The sequence below is a fragment of the Aegilops tauschii genome, chromosome 7 (assembly GCF_002575655.3).
Source record: "Aegilops tauschii subsp. strangulata cultivar AL8/78 chromosome 7, Aet v6.0, whole genome shotgun sequence".
Lineage (NCBI taxonomy): Eukaryota > Viridiplantae > Streptophyta > Magnoliopsida > Poales > Poaceae > Aegilops > Aegilops tauschii.
Window position 1 is genome coordinate 47,504,026 of NC_053041.3, and position 12,794 is coordinate 47,516,819.

Consider the following 12,794-nt stretch of genomic DNA (forward strand, 5'->3'; position numbering starts at 1 on the left):
ACCACCGGTGAACGCTTATTCTCTGACTTCGGCCTAGGTGAGCCAATCGCTTCCTTTCTTTTGCATGCTTACTCTCCTTCCTTGTGTGTCCACAACCATCGAGCCGTGGTAATTGTATGCTGGCCATTGCACCATGGAAATTTCTCGGGATCAGTTTGTGGCTGTGGCGATGGTGTCTGCTGTAATCCACATTTCTGTTTTTGTGAAGGAACGATGACCAAAATATTTTCCTTGCTATGGTTGCGGCTGCATTGCGCCATATTAATTGATACTTCCGATTGTTACACATGTTCTGAATCCATGATGATTAGGGTCCCATGTAGTTTTTAAACTAAACTTGCTGCAGAAAAAGTTTTTGGAATAAACTAGAAGCAGAAAATTATCACCTTCGACAAAAAAAAAGTGTAACCTTTGACAGCTTAATTCACATACTAGCTCATATAGTAATTTTTTTTCTAGGAACCAATCCTGCTTCCTAAACTGGGTCCATGGTTTTTTGGGTTGTCTATTTGTTGCTTCCCTTGTTGATGTTGTATTGGCCAGTAAAACAAAACAGTCTGTGCAGTTTTATTTCTCCTGTTGCTAAGGTTGTTAATGACCACTGATGAGTAGTATATAGTTTTCTCCTCCGGCTACAAGCTTCCTTGATTTTTATGCGGCACTGTGACTCGTTGTGTCCCGAGCACTCAAATTTCTTTTGCGATAATCTCCAAAGGATTTGGGATCTCCGATGTTGCACTAGTGCCAGTACTTGTAGCATATGTTCTTTGTTTTCTCCTTCACGAGTAGAAGAATGAAACATTTGGGCTTAGGATCTTGCTGCATCTCAACACTCTTCAGTCTCTGGAGCACTCTTTAGTCTGTTGAGGCTGTTGTTGGCAAGGGTAAGCAGTGAACCATATATTAACAGTTTTTTATTTGGAACTTTGACTATCAAATCCTATGAAAAATATGTTGCTTCAAATTTAACCAAATATTGATTATGAACATATATTTCAAGATAATCTAGTAGTATTAATGTGTTGCAGTTGTTGGTATTTGGTATATATTGATAGTTGTGATCAACCTTTAAATTCAGGTCCTGCATTTGGATCTTGTTCTTGCTGCTTTGGTTAGGCAGCAATTTAGAATCTCTATAGCAATAGGCTTGCATGTCACGCTAATCAAGTATGAAGCAAAGAGTTAGTTCATATTGTGTGTGCAAAGGCTAGCTTGCCTAGTTAGGGCCCGTATCTTAATCAGTGCTTTTAATCCTCTGTTGATGTATCTCCCATCGTGGTCGATCCTTGCGGCTTGCCTTTGCATATTTGCACTGTTTCGTCTGTATTACTTGTCTTTGCCATTGCATAATCATGGTTTTCATGTGCCATTGGCTGTTACAAGTCGCACTTTGAGTTGTTTATTTACTTTACTAAGTAATATTCCTTCCATGAGATGAGGTTTGCCTGCAACAGTGGCTGTGGTGGCTACGTCTTCCTTGGTTCCGGTGAGTCCATGGTCATCTTCCTTTATCCATGTGCCTTGAGGTGGCCTGGCAATTGAGACGTGGCTGATTGTGGTGCTGGCCACTGGGTCAATGATTTAGGGTTTTGTGTTGTGGTGGTGGTCTTCCGGCCACGGCAAACTTGTGTTTGTGATGCTCTTGTTGTTGAAATTAGTCCCTGTGCTTGTTAGGATTTTTTGCTACTGTGCATGTTGTTTGTTTGGGTTTGATACTCATTCCATAGAAGCTTTTTGTAGTAGAATGAGATCTTGTTTTAGTTATTCAATCGGTGTCGGCAGAAGCATTTTTACATTTAAGATAATCATCATGATTCGATATTTGTAATCTGACTAGCTACTCCTTTGCAATTCTTTGTAGTGGCTTGAGTACAAACTCGGAACTGCAGCTCCTGTTGGCGCGACCTGGTGGTTGATGTCGCGGCCTCCAGCATAAATAATTGAGGTCCTGCTATTCGATCATGCTGTTGTTGCTTTTGTCAGGCGGCAATTTCTATTACTTTGTGTGAGACTGTTCTAGGAGTACTCAGCCCTCCTAGCTAACTTGCCTAGTTAGTGCCTCGCATGTTAGGTGTATTAGCGCTTTTAATCCTCCGTCGATGTATCTCCCAATGTGGTTGATTTTCGCGGCTTGCCTGCTTTGCATAATTGCACTGTTTCGTGTGTATTAGTTGTCTGCCTTTGCAAACTTGTGGTTTTCATGTGCCATTGGATGTTACAAGTTGCACCTTGATGCATATGCGAGTTGTTTATTTGCTTTACTGTCCGACATTCTTTTCATGAGCTTGGCCATTAAATATCATTCTAACTTGAAAGCCATTTCATATTCATGAAAAGGTTTCTCCTTTTGCCTTTACATGAGGTCGGTTGCTGGTGCTTTGTAAACAAGCAGCCATATTTGTCTCGACTTGTGTTTTGTTGTTGAGAAACCTGGCTCGGTTTCGGTTTAGATATTATTACAAGGGACAAAGGAGCAAACCTAAAGAAAATAAAAACCTGACTCGGTTGTTTGTTTAGATTTGATAATCGTTTAGGATCTTGGCATGCCGCTGGCCAGGATGTGGATTTTGATATCAAAGGGATGATTTCCTTAGACGTGTAGACTTAACCATATAGATAAATTGGACTGTCAACTTAATCTTTCTGTAAGTTACTTGCATGAGTATTTGCAAAGAATTCCTGAGAAGTTCAATTTTTTAGTAGAATTAATTAGATCATGGTTGTGCCACTTGATCTTTTTACCAAGAGTTAATGATGTGCTTTTCTATTGCTGGATAGACGAGTAGAACGGAAAAGCAAGGACGGTGTCATGCTTGATATACTCCCTTGTGTTGCGTTGTGAGTAATAAGATCGTTTGACCTGTGACGAGCTTGCTTTCCCAGATGTACAAGTAATTTGTGGTGCTTGACTTGTTTTACATGCCTCCTTTATAAATTCTAGGATTTCTGATGTACTCCCTCTATATCAAAATACAAGACCTTTTTTCATACTCCCTTTGTATAAAAAAAAGTCTTGTATTTTGATAAGGAGGGAGTATTAAACTGTTGCTGACTTGATGCAAGCACTGTGCTTTCAGATGCATGGCAGTGACGGTTTGGCGCCATTGAGATTGATGACGCATGATGCTGCTGCAAGGCGCCGATGAGAGAAGCACCTCCAAGGTCCGAGATTTGCAAGCACCAGATGAAGTGGCAAGGCGAGCTGGCTGGATCGTGTTAGTGTGTGCATTGTTTGTCCTAGCGAAGTGCTAATTGTTGATATGGGTGGTGATGTTGTTGTGTGTACATACAATACATAAAACAAAATGTCTTGGCTGTTTGCTGCTGCTCTCTTGGTCGGCTGGCTGGTTGTGTTGCCCAAGTGGTGGAGGAAATTCAAATATCCTTGTCTTTATTTATGTATGTGTTGTCCCCAACCAAGCATAGATGAAATGGGTTTGAAATGCAATGAAATCTTGAGGAAAGGGTTTGAATAGCTGTTGTTGCTGCTTTCCGGTTACATATTGTGTGAATGAATCTCTCAAATGGGAACTCCGGAATCATGGGCTCTATCTGCACCTAGTTGGTTCAATCGAGATGGCTATAATATTTCAAGTCAGACTAATAACATGAACATCACCAGCGGGCAAATCTGATTGTGTGTGCTTTTGTGGATGGAAGTAGATTACTCTGCACCAAGAGGTATTGGGGAAGTAGTCTTTATTAATTGCATCAGTCTAGTTTATGTCCAAACCATGAACACAGGTGTAAAATTTGCAATTTGGCGGGCGACGAGCCGAAGAAATGAAGTATCGTACCGAAGAAAGAACCACTCAAATTGTTGGCAAAATCGTCTTAGTCACTAGCCTTTATTTATTTATTTTATTTAGTTATCAACCTGCAGTAATGGGCTAGCAAAATAGAGTGCAGCCGCAAGAGCGCCAACCAATCCCAATCTAGTAAGCAGGCATGGCATGGCATGCTGCTTCTCGTTCCCGTGAGAAACCAAAGCCTCTAAAGAAATAAATGCATGCCTGGTGATGCCCACCAACTAGTCAAGGAGGGTTCAGCTTGCGCCAGCTCACCGATCCGCGGCACCACGGCCTTCTACTTCTCTTCACCATGCCTTCCAAGACTATCTCTATATATACCAGAGGTAGGCATTCGTCCGCGTGCGGGGTGCGCGTGTGACTTATGACTTGGGCGACGGCTGGCGAGAGGCGATGCTCTCCTTCTCCTTGTGAGGAGGTGGTTTGGCTCCTGGCTCCTCACCCGTCGATTAGTCGTCGCCGGTGAGTGCTCCGTTGACGGGGACCATATGTGCTGACTGAATCTCTCACAGTTCGGTACGGGAGATGGTGTACAACTCACCCTGCTCTTGTAGCTCTCTGGCGTCTTGTCTTGGAAGAAGTCCGTCGAGGAAGATACATGAGGCCTGAGGGTAGGAGGTCGTTGGCGGATGGCAGCGGCCAGGTCGTAGGTGAAGGTTCCCTCCCTCTGGCTCTGGTGGGAGGATTCTTGTTGTTGTCTGCAAAGAAGAAGAAAAGGGTGGTCGGAGCTCGTCTGATCCGGCGTAGTGCAGCTTGAGGAGGAGGAGGAGGAGGAGATCATGTCGTCTTGTGGGGCGAGAAAGACCACGGCGGCCGAGTCCCGAAATCGCGGCCGCGATGAACTTGCGATTCCAGGCCGGCGGCGAACAGGTCAGGCGAGTCCCAAAATTAATTTGATTGGGTCGGAGCTCGGCCTAATTCTCAAAAAAGAAAAGGAAAAGAAAAAGAGAAGAAGATTGGCCTAGCCTGGATATACGGGGGAGGAAGAGAGAGAGACGTCCCGCTCCAAGGTGACGATCGACACGGAGTTCCCGGGCGCGCTGCACAGCCCCACCACGTGAAACCAGTAGAGATGAGCGTACGTACCCGGCCGGGCTCGGTTCTCCTTAAAATCCTACGAATCCGTCTCCGATTGGATTGCCTCCGTCAGACTCGCCCTACGTACGTGACTCTGAACCATGGGCCGACTCGGACCTGTACCAGCTTTCCATGAAAGTACGTACATATAATAGGACCTGTAGCTAGCCACCTCCCTTGAATCCATCAAATCAAACCATATCCAGATCCACCAGAAGATCGACCGAGCAACTACGTATGTACGTACCGATCGATCCACAAGATTAAGGGCAGCGATCTGCGCCGGTGCACCGGCCCAACCGTTGGGCTGGTCGGCCCGCAGCCGTCCGATAGGCCTACTAATAACCGTTCGATTACGATCTAATCTTCGTCTTCGTTCACCTCTCGCCCGCTTCTTCGTCAAACCAACACCGCAGGACGCGCCTGACCTTGAAGAACCGCCCGCACGTTCTCCGGCCGTCGCTGCCCTCGTCGCCGGTCGTCCGGTCGCCGTCGCTGCCCTCGTCGCCTGTCGCTGTAGGTCGCCGTCGCTGCCCTCGTTGTCGGTCGCCGTCGTCGCTGTCGGTCGCCGTCGCCGTCTTCGTGCATGCAGCGGCCTGCTCCCGCGGTTGCAGCTCCCCATGGCGACGACCGTAGCTCCGGTGCGGCGGCACAACTCCGATGCAGCCGGCCATCCTCGTCGCCGGTTGCAGCATCAAAAATGGCATAGTCGCGTCGCTTACAACCAAAAAAGTGGTGGTAGCAAAAACCAGTGCCGATTCCAGCAAATCAAACACACCATGGAAACAAAAAAAAGAAAATGAGGCATCGGTTCCAGCAAAAAACTCGCACAGGGTGGAACCAAAAACATGAAAACACTGGTTCCAGCAAAAACATGATACGATGGAAGCAAAACCAGACACCGGTTACAGCAAAGTCAAGACGCCAGTAGCAAAAAAACTGGGTTGTTTCCAGCAAAATCCGAAGACATTAGTAGCAAAAAAAAAGGTTGGTTGTAGCAAAAAAACAAATTGGTTGCAGCACCAGCGTCGGGCCGTGGGCACCACCGTCAGGCCGTGGTCACCACCGCCGTGGGATGGCCCCCATTGGTTGTAGCAAATCCCGTCATCGGTGGTAGAAGCTTTTTCTGTAAACGATTGAAACTTTTTTTGCACATACGATTTCAAAAGCTTTCTCTGTCGAACGGTTGCAACTTCGCTGATTGTGCAGAGTTTGGTTGTAGCTTTCTCTCTCGAAGGTTGAAGCTTTTTCCTCTACGGTAGAAGCTTTTCTGTAAACGATTGAAACTTTTTTCGTTTTGAGCAGCGCCTGGGTGAAAGCTTCCTCTATCGTCAAGTTGAAGCTTTTTTCGTCAAAGGTTGTAGCATTTTCCGTAGACGGTTGTAGCTTCCCTCGATAGCACTGAAGGTTTGCAGCTTTCTGTATATACGGTTGAAGCTTTTCATATAGAGTTTGAAGCTTTTTTTAGCGGTTGCAACACATGGGGGTCTGCGGCAGGTTCTGTAATGCCTCGCCTGCAGGTAGATGTGTGACGCCGACGACCGTGTGATCGCCGCCGCAGATCTAGAAGAGGGGGGGGGGGAGTGGGTGGATGGGGGGAGGGAGGAGGTGCGGAGGTCGTCCATGGCATTCTCGGCAGCAGCCGTGGTTTGGACGGCGCGGGGTTAGCGGAGAAGATGGGGAGAGGTTAGCGATGGGAGCCGCGTGGAGGGAGGAGGTGTGGATCTCGCCGGCGCGCGATCCGCCTCGTATCTCCGGCCACCTCTGGTAGCAGCTCGCCGGCGCATAGTCGACCGGAGCCGCGGGGCGCGCTCGGACGACGGGGGAGCAGCTGGGGAGCGAGAGAGCGGAAGAAGAAGGCAACCATAGCGAAGGGATAAGGTGGGGTCACGGTCTGTTCTGGCCACATGATGACTCCCAATCGAACGTCCCGCGCACGACCGGCCCAATGTTCGGCCGGCGCGCCGGGTATAAACGTTTCCCCAAGATTAAGGTAGCCAGCCAGCGAGGAGGGTAGCCGCCAACATGGGCTGCGGCATGAGCCGCCTCCTCAAGGCCACCGTCGCTCTCGTCATACTCGTCCTTCTCTTCATGCCCGGGGCCATGGCAGCCGCCGCCGCAAGCTTCGACGCCTCCCGGACACAGCAGCTGCCCCTGCCGCACGGAAAAGTGCACGGGCCGGAGAGCGTCGCCTTCGACGCTCAGGGCCGAGGCCCGTACAGCGTATCCGACGGCCGTATCCTGAGGTGGAATGGGCCCAAGCTCGGCTGGACAACATAGGCCTACGGACCAGGCTACGACAGCGAAACGTGCACGACATCCAGGTTTGGCACGGAGGCGGACATAGAGAGCCGCTGCGGCCGCCCGCTTGGCCTGCGCTTCAACGAGAAAACGGGCGACCTCTACGTGGCCGATGCGTACAAAGGGCTTATGCGTGTGCCGCCCGGCGGTGGGGAGGCCACCGTGTTGGCCGACCAGATTGATGGCATGCCGTTGCGCTTCACCAACGGGGTTGACGTCGATCAAGTCACCGGTCAAGTCTACTTCACTCACAGCTCGATGAACTACGACAGGTCTGAACACGAGATGGTCACCAAGAAGGGGGACTCCACGGGCCGCCTCATGATGTATGATCCACGAACATCGGACATCATCATGCTCCAACCTAGGATGACATACCCGAACGGTGTCTCGCTCAGCACCGACCGCACGCACCTCGTGGTCGCATCTACCGGCCCATGCAAGCTGCTGAGGCACTGGATAAGAGGGGTCGACGCGGGCAAGTCCGAGCCATTTGCCCACCTGCCGGGCTACCCAGATAATGTCAGGCCCGACAGGAAAGGAGGTTATTGGGTGGCGTTGCACCGTGAGAAGAATGAGTTGCCTTTTGGCCGTGATAGCCATCTTCTTGGTGTCAGGGTCGGGGCCGATGGGAAGATAGTCGAGCAGATGAGAGGGTCAAAAAAAGTCAGGCCAACCGAGATCATGGAAAGAGATGACGGCAAACTCTACCTGGGTTCGGTGGAGCTTCCTTATGTCGGCGTAGTAAAAAGGAAGTAGAGAGAAGTAGAGAATAGTATGTATAGGAGGGCTTTTAGTTTTTTATTATTCTTGCCGCTAAATGTAATGCTCCAGTTTCTTTTTGTATCAGGCAAACTATTGTAATCCTTATTTTTATGATCAGACCATTTGTTTTTTGCTTCATTTTAATGTCCGGCATGATACTGATGTCGTTTACTGCCATGCGCTAGAGAGATGCAAACTTGAAGATATAGGATGGATTTAGTTTCTTATTATTCTTGCGGCTATATGTAATGCTCCAGTTTCTTTTTTATCAGGCAAACTATTTTATCCATATTTTTATTAGCAAACCATTTGTTTTTTGCTTCAGTTTAATGTCAGCCGAGTAACCGATGACGCTTACTCCTATGCGCTAGAGAGATGCAAACTTGAAGAGACGGACGTAGGGCGTGTCAACGGAGCCGATCCACAGCAACCCGTTCCCCTCCACCACCTCGCTCACCGTGGAGTCGCTGAACCCCGCAGCGCCACGGCCACCCTGCCGTTCTTGACATCTCCGGTGACGACAACCCTGACGGCCCTCATGGAGTTCGCCATGGTACCGTTCTATTCCCACTGCTTTTTTCGGTTCAAGCCCACCCAGTACCCATCCCTGGTCTCCTCTGTCGGGGTGCACGTTGTCCGGGTACCGCGGCAGCTCGGCAAGCACCTCCGTTTCCCCCGCCGTGGGTGCGTGCAGCCAGTGACGAAGCAGCCTGCATGACAATGTCTTGGCGACAACGAGGTGCGTCCTGTCGGCGCTCACAGAGTCACAGCCATGCCGTTGGGGAAGGCCAGGCCCGACCTGAGCACGGTGACATTGCCGGTCCGCGGGTTGCACATCATTAGCCGCCCGGTAGTGTCACCGGTCAGCACTCCCTCGCTACAGGCATGCACAACCATATGATTAGCTACTTGTCTGGTTGTGAATGCCTGCATCTGCATGCACTACTCCTAGTACGAGCGAGTTGTCAATGCGCGTGAATTCACTAGAGCTCTTCTAAAAATCCATGCCCACCTTCCGCTCCGAAGCGAGTAGTGTTGGTGCTGCCTCTCGCAACACCTCCTCTTCTTCCTCACAAATTCGTTACAGGCATGCACAACCATATGATTAGCTTAATAATAGAATGACCAGAGAAAGAAAAATGCATGTACTACTACTCTACTAGCGAGTTGTAAATTACATTGGTTATACATGAGCAACGATGCTATACACACGACAATTGCCGAAAGATTTTTGGCCGACATCATATTTGGCTATGGTTTTATAAAATGCACCATGAATAAAGTGTGAAACACCATCAGTTATTAAATATCTAGGGACTCCAAACGCGGGAAAATAACTTCTTTAAGTATTTTAATAGAAGTGTTGTGATCAACACTACTAGTTGGAATAACTTCTAACCACTTAGCTACGTAATCAACAACGACCATAATATAAGTATAACTGTTCAAGGAAAGAAAATGTCCCATATAATCAAAGCACGCAATATCAAATAGTTCAATAACAAGTAAATAATTCATAGGCATTTCCTGACGTCTACAGATATTACCAATTCTTTGACATTCGTCGCAAGAAAGTACAAACTTATGTGTATCGTTGAAGAGAGCAGGCCAATAAAAACTAGATTGCAATACCTTATGTGCGGTTCTATCTCCAACACGGTGTCCTCCATACGCATCAGAGTGACACTTCTTTATGAGATGTTCTTGCTCATGCTCAGGTACACAACGTCTAGTAGCACCATCTACTCCTTCTTTATATAGATGTGAGTCATCCCAGAAGTAATGTATTAAATCAAAGAATAACTTTTTCTCTTGTTGATATGTGTAATTAGATGGTATATATTCAGCAAGAATGAAACTAGCATAATCTGCATAGCAAGGATTATCACTAGAAGAAGCATTTACGATAGCTAATTGCTCATCTGGAAAACTATCATCAACAGGCAGTGGGCCCTTCATGACCCACAAGTATAGGAGATCAATCGTAGTCCTTTCGATAAGTAAGTGTGTCGAATCCAACGAGGAGCAGAAGGAAATGACAAGTGGTTTTCAGCAAGGTAATTTCTGCAAGCACTGAAATTATCGGTAATAGGTAGTTTTATAGCAAGATAATTTGTAACAAGTAACAATAGTAACAATAAGTGCAGCAAGGTAGCCCAATCCTTTTTGTAGCAAAGGGCAGGCCGAAACGGTCTCTGATAATAAGTAAAATGTTCTCGAGGACACACGGGAATTTCATCTAGTCACGTTCATCATGTTGGTTTGATTCGCGTTCGCTACTTTGATAATTCGAGATGTGGGTGGACCGGTGTTTGGGTGTTGTTCTTACTTGAACAAGCCACCCACTTATCATTAACCCATCTCGCAAGCATCCGCAACTACGAAAAAAGAATTAAGATAGGATCTAACCATAGCATTAAACATGTGGATCAAAATCAGCCCTGTACGGAATAGCACATAAACTAGGGTTCAAGCTTCTGTCACTCTAGCAACCCATCATCTAATAACTACTCCACAATGCATTCCCTTAGGCCCAAAGATGGTGAAGTGTCATGTAGTCGACATTCACATAACACCACTAAGGGAATCACAACATACATATCATCGAAATAGGAGAAAGATGCCACTATCTACTTTTATTATTCCCTTTGGTGTCTATCATACTGTCATTATCTACTTACGAGAGAGATGCCACTAGCGAACCTATGGCCCCAGGGACCATTCTCCTTTAATACTTGTGTATACACATTGATCTGTTATTTACTTTTATTATTTTGTTTTTCCACTGTACCATTATCTATCCACTATTTGCTTTTAATCTTCCAACTAGCAAGACGAGGGGATTGAAAACCCCCTTTCCAAGTTGTCACAAGGTTTTTATTTTGTTTGTGTGTAGGTGTTGCTTATCTTGTTAGCAGGTCACACTTGTTGAAGTTAATTTTCATACAAGACAAATTGTCAAAATATGAAAAAAAAACAAATTAATATTTCTAGCATTATCCAAACTAGGATGCAAGAATAGAGGGTCTCATCAGCATATTGCAGGCTGATGATCCTACCTAGAACAACATTAGGGAGAGTGCGGCAATAATTCTTTCTTGAAAAGCTTTGATCAACATTTTACATAAAACATCAGCAACCCAGTTAAATAAAATAGGAGAAGGGGGATCCCCTTGTTTTAGAACCTTACAACTAACAAAAAGAGAACCATTTATATCATTTAATTTGACATAGAAGGAACAATTCCGGATAGTGCCCATAACCAAACTAATCCATTTATTACCAAAACCCTAGAGGAAAGCATTTCCACAAGGAAATCTCAGTTAAATCTCTTATAGGCCTTCTCATAATCTAATTTGAGGATAACCCCAGAATGTTTAGATTGGTGAAGTTCATGGATAGTTTCATGAGCATTCACAACACACTCCAAAATATATCTCCCCTTGACAAAGCAAATTGACAAGAAGGCAAAAGTCCATCCCTAATAGGAGAAACCCTATTAGTCATAGCATTTTACTAAAAAAATTCATATAGTAGTTACTCAATCTTATTGTCCTAAACTATTTCATATATTTAGCATCATGCTTCTTGGGAATTAAAGTCGGGAAAACCAATTTTCTAGGACATTATTAGAGAGGATTTTATGGCTTTAGTGAGATATTTTGAAAATGGGTTTCCTCATCCTTTGGTGAGCTAAAGCATGAAAGAAAGGAGTGTTTTTGTCTCCTAAAATTTTTCTAGTCCTAGATCTTTGCCACGTGGCAGTTTGTTCCTTCTTCCAAAAGTCTTTCAACTCATTATGTATATCTTTCATTCTCCGATAATCCACATCAGGAACCAAATTCTTCTCAGGAAAACATCTAAAAATGTCAAATTCCAATAGAAGACCATTTTTTTTCTTAATAGCAGTATCAATATTGATGCTCCTAGTGTTTCATGTTTATCTAAAAAGTTTTGTTTTAAACTGCCAAGTGTCAATAGCAATGGTAAAAGGGGAGGAAGTAGACCAAATATCCTCCACCAGGTTATGAAAATCAGGGTGAGACAACCACCATTTGTCAAATCTGAAAGGTCTGGTCAAATTATTTTTGGTACCACCAGAATCAAGAAGGAGTGGAACATGGTCACTACCAACTCACAGTATGGCATACAATGTGGTCAAAGGAAAGTGAGCATCCCAACAAGCAGAAGGGAAAACTCTATCAATTGCATCAAAAATAGGATTTTGATTGATTGTTACACCAAGTATAATTTCTATTAGCCAGTTTGTTTTCATTAATGCCCATTTGTTAATCCAATCCTTAAACGAAAATGCCAAGCTAGCATTGATATTGCCACTATACTTATATCTAGCTTCCGTAACCAGATGAAAACCCCTCCAAAAAGGACAAGATAAGTCAAAAGGCCCATAACCTCATGCAATTCAACAATAAAATCCATTTATAATTCAGCATAAGTTGTGCCATAAACAGTGACTAGATGCCAGCAAAAACCATCTTCCCTATTCTTAATAATGGCAATTAGAAAATAAGTTTTAGTAATACACCCAATGCACTCAAATAAATCGTCATTTACTCCTAACAAGATACCACCAGTGGTATTAATAGAAGGCATCATGTGCCAAGAGAAGTTAATATTGCCACCAATAGCTCTAAGGAAAGCCTCAGAAAATTGATCTCTTTAGTCTCCTAGAATCCAATAAAATCATGTTTATATATGTAGATTAAGTCAGAAAGGCACTGTAATTTGCCATTTTTCCCAAGACCTCTAATATTCCCAAAGATTCCTATCATGAAACTTTAAATGGGCGTGAAAGGCTACAAGGCCTGGAATTATTAGTAT

At 45.3% G+C, this 12,794-nt stretch overlaps 1 pseudogene; it reads left to right on the top strand.

Annotated features, from left to right (window-relative positions):
• The first annotated feature begins 6,645 nt into the window (after positions 1 to 6,645).
• LOC141027966 (protein STRICTOSIDINE SYNTHASE-LIKE 10-like) lies at positions 6,646 to 8,637 on the top strand (annotated as a pseudogene).
• The last annotated feature ends 4,157 nt before the right edge of the window (positions 8,638 to 12,794 follow it).